The sequence below is a fragment of the Lepisma saccharinum genome, chromosome 20 (genome assembly GCF_977018435.1).
Source record: "Lepisma saccharinum chromosome 20, izLepSacc3.1, whole genome shotgun sequence".
In the NCBI taxonomy this organism is placed as follows: Eukaryota; Metazoa; Arthropoda; class Insecta; order Zygentoma; family Lepismatidae; genus Lepisma; species Lepisma saccharinum.
The window spans coordinates 53,877,866-53,890,023 of record NC_139248.1 but is presented as its reverse complement, the minus strand read 5'-3'; the positions used below and the strand labels follow the sequence as shown (position 1 = coordinate 53,890,023).

The 12,158-nt window shown below is 37.7% G+C and overlaps 1 protein-coding gene across 1 annotated transcript in view; it reads right to left on the bottom strand.

The window, feature by feature from the left end:
* The window catches only part of LOC146003625 (uncharacterized), a 499,287-nt gene that overhangs the window by 468,661 nt on the left and 18,468 nt on the right, over window positions 1-12,158 (bottom strand). The window lies entirely within an intron of this gene.

The window sequence follows — 12,158 nt, the reverse complement described above, 5'->3', positions numbered from 1 at the left end:
ATTTTTTCCAGGTCCATCTAGCGAGTGCAGCCCACACAGAACACAAATGTCTAAAAGACATCCATTGGATATCCCTTGGATACTAGGCTCGGAAGTTCTGCATATCCAATACACATCCATTGGACGTCCCTTGGATATCCGTTTGTCTGCATACGTGATATCTAGAAATGGATATGTTTTGGACATTTCCGGATCACTTCAAAGATAAAGTATGAGGAAGTATACGCAGCGGGAATACTATGACCATTTTCTAATATTCGAAACACATCCTATTTATGTCGATTGTTGGATAACAAGTTCTGGATCAGTTCTAGACATGTATTAGATATCCAGAATTGGATGTATTTTGGATATCCAGTTTTGGACAAGATCTGGATATGTTTTGAATATCCAGAATTGGATGTGTATTGGATATCCAGTTTTGGAAGAGATCTGGCGACATATTGGATATTCGAAATTGGACAAAGTTTCTGACAGCCAGTTCTACACACGTTTAGGCTGTGTAATAGATGTCAAGAATTTGTCGAGTCCTAGATGTCCAGTTCTAGATATCCTATAGACGTCCAATGGATAACCAGAATTGGATATGTAATGGATATCCTTAATATCCATGGATCTGATCTGGACATTGTGGATATCCAATGTATATCCCTGAGAGATTTGTGCTGTATGGGAGGTAGTCTCAGTCGTATGTCCAATGTCATCTAGTGTCCGTGGCTTTCTGACGTATGCATCGTTCTTCACAGTTCCCCACAGGTAGAAATCTAACGGTGTTAAATCGGTAGATCTGGGTGGATATTGGACACTTTTTACGTTGCTCGAAAGAAGAATTGCCCACCTCTGTCATTTTGTCTACACTGATACAACCTGGCAGGCTGTAACCGAACTAAATACAAGACAATACCTGCACACACTTCTATTACAACTTCAAATACAAAAAGGCCAATCAAGTTATCTTTCTCTGTTATTAACGTTCAATTAGAATTAGTAATGAGTTTACGAACAAAGAAATAATGAAAATAATATTAAATGCTTTAGTCCGAAGCAAAGTAGAATATGCAGCAGAAATATGGGCTCGTCAGGAAAAAAAGTACACGCATAAAATAGAAATTCGTAAGGTAAGCCACTTACAAAGAAACAGGCATATATCCCCAATATGAATTGTACACTTCCCTCTGTAAACACCACAACCTCCTTTCTCTCAGCAAAAGAAGGAACATGCAATTGCTCTATTTCTTATACAAAATCATGACGCAGTCGTCAGATTGACCCAAGTTTTCCCACCACGAGCTTGACCGATTGCGAGATTCGAATCTCCATCTCCTTGTCTGTAAATTATAAATGTATTTATTTAAGAATACTTTGGCGAGGTATGCGTTTCTTCTGAGGGTAGTGCCATGGCACGGCGGCTCTGCCCTTTGAGCCGCCGCTGGTATAAACTACGAAATAAATATAGATTTACAAATATTGCGATCTTGTTTACATTGTTGACATTTATTCGTCCATACGTTGAATAGGTTTCTTTAAGGTCTCAATAGGCATGTAAAAATATATATAATTTTGGATCCCTTTCGAAACATCTGTTGTACAGTTCACAGATTCTCCTGATAGGCGATTTATTTATAATGTTCGATCTTCTGTTACTACAGTAAAAGAGGCCCCCTTTGGATCGTGTCTTGGAGATAGGAACACATATGTGTATTTGTTCTAGTAGATGTTGCATCGATAGCTGTTTCGTACCCTCGCGAGGCCCAAGCCCTCCAAGAGCTGGCCTGACCAAGTTGACAGACACATACGCAGAGGGTTGAAGACGTCTCAGCTAGAAACAATGTGGGTAGCCACCTGTTAGCCACCAGCCGAGCCCATTTTCGATTTGCACGGCGAGGGACACAGTTGCCACCTTTAGAGATAAGTCTCTAAATATGACTGATTTGTAAGACCCGTTGGAAAGTAATTCGTCAGAAAGGTACTATCTACTTTTCTGCCTACTTTTGGAAAAACAAACGTAATATTTATCCAAAGTTAAATGAACATTTAGATATAAGATAGATGCGTCTAAAGGACCATCCAGACTTTTATATTTTTTAGAAAGTAAAAAATCTTATAGTGATGCGAGTTTCCTTTGACATTTCGACAATTTCTTTTACAACATATGTCTAGGATATTTTCGACGTCCAGTTGGAATGCGTGTACGTGGGGGAGGAGAAGGTGAGAGGATTTGTTTTCTCTTTCCTCTTGTAATTGTTGTGTTTTTAGGGAACTTTTCTGTAGTGTATAAAAGATAAATTAGTGAGTTTAGATGAATCGGATTAGTGCGTTATTACTTATTACACACCGTTTTCCACGTTACCAAACGAGGATAAATTAAAAGCTAAACATCTTGACCAGTGGCGCAACCACAAGGAGGGGCCGGGGAGGGACATTGCAGAGTTTTCTTTTCTTCGATTTCTTGATCACGTTGGCACGTAAGGTTAGAACTACATGTTAATTATCATTTGTGAGGTTCGAAAATAATTTCTGCAGTGGCCATTTTCGATTCCGCGCAGGAATTTATTTTTGAAGCACATATAAAACTATTTATTCAATATTGAACACATAACAAACTTATAATCTTCAGCAGTTATTTTCACTAATCATGTCAAAATGCCCGGTACGAGATTTTCAACTGTATTCTTTGTTTTTATGTCAATGTGTTTGTCTAGAGGAGGTGAATTTGTAGTATAAATATACGTATTTGTTTTTTGAGTGCGGCACGTCTATTCTTCAGAAATATTACTGCAAGTGAACGGTATTTCTCTCATCCTCCCCATTTCTAGCCCTCTTGCATGGCCTTCTCCGAGACCTGAAAGTAATTTCTGATCATCTGCAGAAAACTGCATTATCTTAGTTCATTCTCTCATGGAAAAAGCACATGAATTTCGAATAGATAATACTGCTTATCAGGACCTTATTAAAGAAGTGAAGACATTTGCAGATGAAAATAATATTTCAAGCACCGTAATAAATTAACAAAACTGAAAGCTCGCAAAATGGTTTCAGCATTACGCGACGTGAAACCAAAAGACCAACGCGTGACGAATATATTCAAGTTAAGGTCTATTTTCCGGTCCTTGATCGACTAATTTCTGGACTAAAGGAAAGGCTTACTTGAAACAGAGATGTGTTAATTGGAATTAGCTGTTTAAATTCAGAAAGTGCTGATTTTCTATACTACGAAAAACTACAATCAGTCGCCACCACTCACTGCTGTTGTGATTTGGACAGTTTGGTTAAAACTGACGCCAAAAATTAATTATCTATCGATGCTGCCACCACTCGCAACTACTGGACACGGAGCCACGAAACGGCAACACACTCTGCTTTTTGCTCCGGCTGGTCAGTTGGACGCAAGAGTTCTCACTCAGTAGTGCCCAAAGTTGATTTTTTCATGAGATTTTAATCTTATTTAGTAATTTGTGTTTGTTTGTGTATAAATCGACCCAACAACTGATATTTGATCAAGTTGCCAATCATTGTCTATATATAATGCGTCCCTTTAAAGGGACGCTGGGCACTCACCTTAGATAAGTGTCATGTTTTTCAAGAAAGTCTGTATTTCTTTTTCCATCAATTTTTTGATTCTTTCCTAGACTTGGAACATCACAATAATTGCTTTACATACAACATGGACTGCTGTTTCTACTCTATACATGTATAAAAACTTTTCATAAAATATATTTGAACAGAATATCATATCAACATACATATTTTTGTTACACTTGAAAGCAGACTCACAATGTAGAAAAAAGTGAAAACGTTTTGTACTGCATTCACGTACATACATTATATATAAGAAATTATTTTAACAGTACTCTCGGCATTTTTCCAATACCATTTTTTTCAAAAACAAGACATATGCAGTATTTTTCATTGCTCCTTGCTACTCAGAATAGATATAGGCTAATGATACTCTCATCATTCTTATATAATGACATCAAATTTTACTCCATTTCACAGATTATTGTGATTTCTTTGTGTTTTTTTTATAACTTGTGATGATACTTCTTGAAGCATTCAGCATGGAGTCCAATATCACATTTTCACATTTATATTACGATATCTTCCCACACAGTTGACATTTTCTTTGAGTTGCAACTTTGACGATCCAGTGATTCAGTCCATCAAAGCGAGCATTTTGTTGAAGTGTTGCAGATCTCCTGTCTTGTCCAGAGGGACAACCATACTGTTTCAGTAAAGTAATGGCCAGCTCTCGGCGAAACTGGAACAAACTTTCATTTGGTCCAGTTACTTTCTTCTTTAGGTACCAGCAGTTAACCACAGCTACATAAAATATACACGAAAATTGGCCACCGGCATTTCCTTTAACGGAGTCTTTTTCTGTAAGCTGCAACTTGCTGATCCATTTGATCAACACCTTGCATGCCATTATTGTAGAGTTTGAAAGGGCTGGGGCGAGATATTTGAATGCGCTATTTTCAGTACGTGACCACCTTGACACAGTGCCTTCCTCTACCTTTCCAAAGTTAGCAGCTATATTAGGAACATTATTGTCTAGCCATCAGACAATAACCACCCTTCCACTGGACATGCATTCATAGCTTCCTCTGGTTTTTCCTTGCTTTGTCAATGGACAAAGTGAAGTCCCATTGTCATGTATTGTTCCCATGGCTTGGTATCCTCCCTCTTGAAGATGTGCCAATACGTGGTACGAAGTGAAGTAATTATCGAAGTATAATATATGTCCATTATAACCTGGTACTGAAGCTTGGTCCACCAACCCTAAGACAACATCACCTACCAGACCAAATTCCAGAGATGCATCTTCAGATTTCTTCGTGTAAACATCAATTGCATACATGTTACCATCTGACGAACACAAAGCCCAAATCTTGTGTCCGAAATTTATTGGCTTTCCTCGTATAACCTGCTTAGCATAATGACGACCATAATATGGTATCATACTTTCGTCAATAGAAATATTCTTATCCAGGGTATTGTTTCTCAGAAACCGTTTCTGCAGCATGGTAAGGAATGGGCGTAGCTTATAGAGACGATCATTTGAATCTAGCGTGCAATTATCAGCCAAATGAAAATTCTTAATTATATCGTCAAATCTGTTTCTCCTCATAGATTTTGACAGAAGTTTGTTACAGACAGCTGCTCATTTTTTTGTGAGGAGTACAAATTAGTTTGTGAAATAATCAGGTCCATCATTTCACTGTCAAAAAGCAACTGGAAGTATTCAACAGAAGTTTTTATATGATTTTCAGAAAACTTTGGTGTTGACAACTCTTTGACATTTATTTCCGGCATTTGTCTCTTTTGAATTCATCCATTTGTGGTGAGGAAAAGTTTTCCTTTTTTTGATACGTTAAGTGTAGTATCATTTCTTACACTATCAGTATCACATTCCTCAGGTTGCACACTGTCACAGTATTCCTTACGAATCGGTCGCACTTCACATTTTGCAATAAGTGTTTGACGAGCAAAGTGGTTGGGATTTTCCTTGCACTCGTCATTCGAATCATCGGAATCTGCATCTGTCACTCCACCAGACTCTTCTGGGGGCTCCATGAAAATATCTAAACCATCATAACACTGTTCTTCTTCCTCCAGAATTTGCAGGATTTCTGTTACTGAGCTACAATGTAAAGAAAAATATTGACAGAATTAGGTACATCTATTATGTAGATATGCGCATGCGCAAAATATGTAGCTACTACTAAACGTTTTGTTAAGTAAGCCTCTTTAAATTATTGTTCTTTTTCTGTCATAATTTAAATCAGAATTGAATTTATGGCTATGTTCTGCCCTCACTTTTATTCATCTGCAAAAAGAGAAAATAAAGGTTTTTTACTGGGTCAATGCCCAGCGTCCCTTTAAAGGGACACCTAAATTGTTGTTGTTGTTGTATTGACACTGTTAAAAACTTTTTCACTTTCATGATTTTAGTTAACAGATGATCCATTTTACTGTCATTAGACGTAAAAAATATTTTAGAAAAATAATTAAAACTATTAAATATTCATAAATTACTTACCCATATCGCCCCATAGCTGCCATATTGCAGAATTCTAGACTTCAACTGCATGTAAAACACAAAAACTGGAATGAATAACAAAAGCGAACAATGGACTAAAGAAACCATTGTTCTGACAATGCAATCATACCAAAAAACAATCAACATAACAATCGGTGTAGAAATTTTCAGTTTTATTCTAACGTCCTTTTAAAGGGACGCTGGGCACTAATGGGTTAAGACGATCCACCCATTCCCTGGAAGGTAACCACCGAAATTTGACGAGTCACCGTAAATAAAACTAAAACCAAGTATTTTAAGTTTAAAGAGTTCATAAACTTTAATACCGGCTCGCGCGCGTTACATACTTATTCGCACAGTTCAAATAAATCATATCTTGAGTCCTGTTCGCTCGAGGGCAGTGATTAGTAAAATTTTGTCACGACAGAAACCGCGCACTGCCTCTACCGTAGTAACAAGACCTCAACTGCTTTCCCAAGCGCGAGGCGCAGCATAACAGATTGTTCTTTTTACAATGCTAGCAAATCATAACAGGTTTCAAATATCACAAGAAGAACTGTTCATTTATATAACACATCAATGTTAATTAGCGACAGTAAGCTAAAGTTCAGGTTGGCAACAATAAAAAATGCCAACGTGGAAGTTTGGACATCGCCAAAAACACGTAGGGTTGTTCCCCCACTCCTAAAATTAATAACCAATAGGAAAACGATATATTTTTGAAAGTGATATAGTGAATTATATGCTTACATGTTACAATATTAAACTAGGACAACAAATAACGAAACTGACTTTATAAAGCAATTCATATTTGACCTTGCACATAAAATGAATAAAGAAAGATTTTGTATATGAATTTATAAGGAAGATTAGAATATTTTGATCTTCTCTATTGTTGAACAAATATTGATATTAAGAAGAAATATATTTGATATGCGCTTAAACAACAACATTTGTGTTAAAATTAGAAATAATCCTAGCCATCTTGAATTTAATGAAAACGTTGCATATTCCAATTAGGATGAATTAATGTTGCAAAAATACGCAAATAATATAATAGCATAAGATAAAACATAAATATATACATGAATTATGAAAACAATTAAGTATAAATACTATAATGCAACTTATTAACTTAAAAGTATACGAACAAGATATTTTCCAATATACGAGTGCAATTTGGCTAACGAGGCGGTCGTTACAATGCATAGGCTATAATTTTGCAGATCTGGTTCATTTTCTCACTTCAGCAAAAGAGCATTCACAGTCTTTACTTAGAAATATTAATATTAATACATGCAGTATTATTAACAAATGAAAAATTATATTAAAGAGGAAATAAAAAGTAGGCTTAATTCAGGAAATGCATGTTACTTCTCTCTTCATAAACTTTTGTCTTCTCGTTTAATATCTAAGAAACTAAAAGTTAAAATATACAAAACAGTAATTTTGCCTGTAGTATTATATGGGTGTGAAACTTGGTCCCTTACATTGAAAGAGGAACATAAATTGAGAGTATTTGAAAATAAAATCCTTAGGAAAATCTTTGGACCTAAAAGGGATGAGGAGACAGGTGAGTGGAGAAGGTTACATAATTTAGAACTACATAATTTGTACTCATGTCCAGATATTATTAGAATGATTAAATCAAGAAGACTTAGGTGTGCAGGCCATGTGGCACGAATGGGAGAGGAAAGAGGAGTTTACAGGATTCTTGTTGGGAAACCAGATGGTAAGAGACCTGTAGGAAGGCCAAGACGAAGATGGAGAGACAACGTTGAGATGGACCTAAAGGAAATCGGTAGGGATGGAAAAGAGTATATAGATCTTGCTCAAGATAGGGAAAGATGGAATGCCTGTGTTGCTGCAGCCATGAACCTTCGGGTTTAAGAAGGCTAGAGAGTTAGTTTAGTTAGTTAGTTCATGCAGTATTAATACGAATATCCAGAGTTGAGAGTTGGTGTCGATTTTATGGTGTATTTTGTAATATCAATAGTAAGTTTGTGATTATATTCCATTAAATAATATATTAAGAAAAATATATGATTATTGGATTTTGTTTGGCCTAAGACATTCGTGCCTACAAGTAATTTTGTGTGTGAAGGAACCGAATAGAGTATCTTACATAGTGATTTACCATTGCGTCTGAATGTAAAATATGTCACTGGTAAAATTATACAGTAGTAAAACAATATGTAAATATATTTTAGCCGGTATCAGTTAACCCCCATAGAATTTGACTCAGCAATCTGTAGCCCTCCCCCAAATTTCTCAGGCTGGCGCCGTCACTGCCAATCAAATTAGGATTTTTCAAATTTCACAATCAAAATTCTCATATTCGCCATTTCATTACACCTATTACAGAACGCAACAAAATAAATGTAAGCAAAGGAAATGTAGGTTGTTTAAAAACCAATAGGTGATTCTGAAAGTTTTTTGTATGCTGCTGACGTATATGACATAAATTTCTTCCCATCACGCCAGTTGTTTCCCTTGATCAGGATTTTTTTCCACATTACAATTAACATTGAATTTTGGACATTTTGTGAAGGAAACTTTGATGAGGGATTTCGAAAATGGAACTTACGTAATCAAAGTTTACAATTTTCATGTCAATGTGTCTTGTGAAGATAGAAGGTAGATTAAATGCTTACTATTCTATGTGCATTTATAGTTCAAAATTCGAGGATTTGTATTGTGCAGAAACAATATTTTACCATCATCTAAACAGAGCCATCTAATGAGAAAATAATGGAACTACACATTCTATTGTGAAATTAAGGCAGTTAATATATTGCTATTTTCTAAAAAAAAAACAAAAAAAAACGACGTGATGGGTAAAAATGGATTTAATTTTTGGAATCAGCATACTGAAATTTTTCAGAGACAACAGGCATCTGTGAGTCATTCAAACCCATGCAGGGCGGTGTAATATAATAATGACACAACCCACCGAACATGCAAGCAACTCTTCTTGCTAAGTCGCTTACCTTTTGGAATTTTACATTGTCCAATATCTGTTAAGAATGCAAGAATAACACTGAACTCAGGACTACAAAATGAACGATATCTTTGCCACAGGCCGTGTGCGAAAGGTGAAATTCCATACTATGAGAATGGTCTCGCAGTTCGAATTATACTTCGACTGCAGCGCTTATTACGATGAGTAGATAAAACTAAAAGCACAATATTTTCCCCTTGTTATAAACACTTATATTTCACCATAAAAAGCGCATAGCATTTTAAAAAGTTTATATGCTTACATTTCCACACAATAGAAAGAACTACAATCAACACCTGGTTGAGCTTCGACTTCCAAGATTTCAAACAAGTGAACAACCAAACGAACGAGTCAGTAAACACGTCTGCATTTTCGCGTACTGCATGCTGCGGGCTCGATTGCTCGTTTAATTGGTGCTCTCGAACTGAACAAGGTGACGTCACTTCCGACAAAACCGTACTTGAAGGCTGCTTTTATGAACCTTTCGGACACAGCCTAAATTAAGGAATAAAAATAATTGAGAACTCCCCGAAAAAACTGCATGCGGCCCGCTGACCTGTAGTTCGTCATGCCCACAATATCTGAGAACATGGTCAAATATACGAACTCAAATTACTACTAAAAGAAAGCCATACCCTGTTAGGAAACTTTGGTCCGCACCAGCGTTTCTACTATAGGTCGAAGCACACGGAACTGGGGCGCGTCAAGTATCTGAGCGCTCAGCAAGCAACGTGATCGCTCAGCTACTTGACGGCCAAATAGGCGTTGCTCCGCGAGCGCTACTCACTTGATCGCTGAGCGAACTTGAACCTTGCTCGCCACAGGTTTGAGCCACAGAATATAGCGTTTCTGTGTTACGATCTCGTGAGGCAAAGGGAAGAAGAGGAAAACTGTATGAGGATGGCGGGGTGGCGAGCCACGAGTGGCGTGGCGACCAATGAGGAAATATTTATGAATTATGATGAACGGCTTGCGATATAGCGTAATTAGAGAGGAAGTTCAAGTAACAGAAGGTGATGTAATATTCCAGTTTTTGTAATTGTATTAAAATGAAAGTGTTGTTTATTCCAAATAATAAATATTAAATATACCTATTCTATTTCCATAATTAACAGCTTTTCAAACACCGAAATTTTGTCCACTCGACGCAGCCACATTGATCACAGATTATTCAAAGGCACTGATATGTTGATCAATGAGCAAACAACGCCAAGTAAATGATCTGCCTGCTCAACAAGGAAAATCTTGCTCAGCGAGCGTCGCTCAGATACTTGACGGGCCCCTGGATATCCAGTAGGAATGCTCTAGTTGGCGATGGACTGGCTACCTGGCTGGAAATAATGTCTCCTAGACTTGTTTTGACGACTAGACCGTGTTTCTAATTGCAACTGGACTTTCTGCTACAATTGTTCCGGCCAGAGAATGGACTTGGAAATTCTATTTTTATCTTTTCTGTCGAAAGCCAAAGAGGATCACATGAATCGCTGAACCAATCGACTTTGTCCAGTTGCGTTGCCAAATTTCTAGTTTCGAGTCGTTTTGGAAACAGGTGGCACCCTCAACAAGGCCAAGCACAGCGGTGCCTAATAGTTGCCGCAGTGCAGCTGGCGAATAGGTCTAAGATTCTCTGCCTCTCCCTGAAATGCGAGCGAATGGGGCATGTTGACAAGATGAGGTGTCGTGTAAGACTGGACAAAAATCAGGCGTGTAGCAACCGGTAGCAACGCCGCTTTTCTCCCCTTGAACTGGAGACGGAAAGTCTGGGTTTCCTCAAGTCCATTCTTTGGCAGGGCGGACTTTAGATTCTGTGGTAACAGCCAATCAGAGCGAAAGTTTGGTCGTGTGAAGATAATCTGAGAGTTTGGAAAGGAAAGAAAAGTTCTTGTCCGTGGTTTCCAAGTGTTGGTTGTTTTTATTAGCTGTTCGATGAAACAAAAGCGATGAGATTTGTTCGCGACGGATGTGATTAACAGTCGATGAAAATCCTTATTATTACAAGTGTATTAAATCTTTGACGTTTTTAGTTTAACAATATATTTTCTTATGAATGAATCCTGCGAATCTCATGCATGAGTTCATTAAAGAAGCTTGTTGAATACCTTGATTACCATATTATATTTCGAGCCAATTTCTTGTCCATACTTTTCTTTTAATTATTCTCCCACCACGTTCTTTCTCAAGTCGCTCATCCATCTTTTTAGCTCTTTTGCTCTGCGCAATGCCTTGTGGGAACAAAAGTATACATACAAGTACAGTAACGGGTATCGTGTGAGGCGACAGTTCAGATGAGCAGGTACTACACAACTAGTCCAAGTCCAACTGGAAAATCCAGCAAGTGATCTAACCTCGTGTGATTCAGGCATAAGCTAGTACAGTCATGGACACTGCCGGCTTGTAATGAATACATTGACTTTCAATAGAATCGTTACATGCCGGCAGTGTCCGTAACTGTACAAGAGTCAAATGAAAACCTTAAAAGTCCAATAAAAATTGTAGGGCAGACTGTATGCAGCTCAAATTTCATGAAGCATCAACTGTTATTTACAAAACGACTCAAGGCTGCAACACTTATCAAGCGAGCTTCAAAACGCCATTTTTTTATTTTAAAGATGGCGCCTTCTATACACAGTTACACCAGTGCCCTCTGTCAGCATAAAACGTACAGAAATTCTAGGAAAATGATCATTCAATATTCCTGTTGTGGCCGTACAGGCTAGCTCTTTCCCCCCTGGGCCGCTTGGTTGAAGCCGAACAATAGGCGGTTGGGGACCAAGTCGTCCAGGGTTCGATGCCCGGCTGTACCTGCACGGTGCACATAAACAATAGAAAAATACTATTGAGATTGGGGAAAAGGATGGGGTTGCATATGAAATTATAGCGATTTGATTGATGGACTGTGAGATGTGAATATGTATTATGTTAAGAATCTCTACATGATATGAGAATTGCAAGTCCACACCTTAATTTCAATTCCGGTCACACTTACTCCGATGTCCTGGCGCTGTGTATTGATGTCTCCATTGTCTGTCATTAGGGAACCTGGATGTCCCAACTGTCCGTGGTGTCAATCACACTGCCCTCCGGTGACGATTCCTACATATATATCAGGCCGCCGAA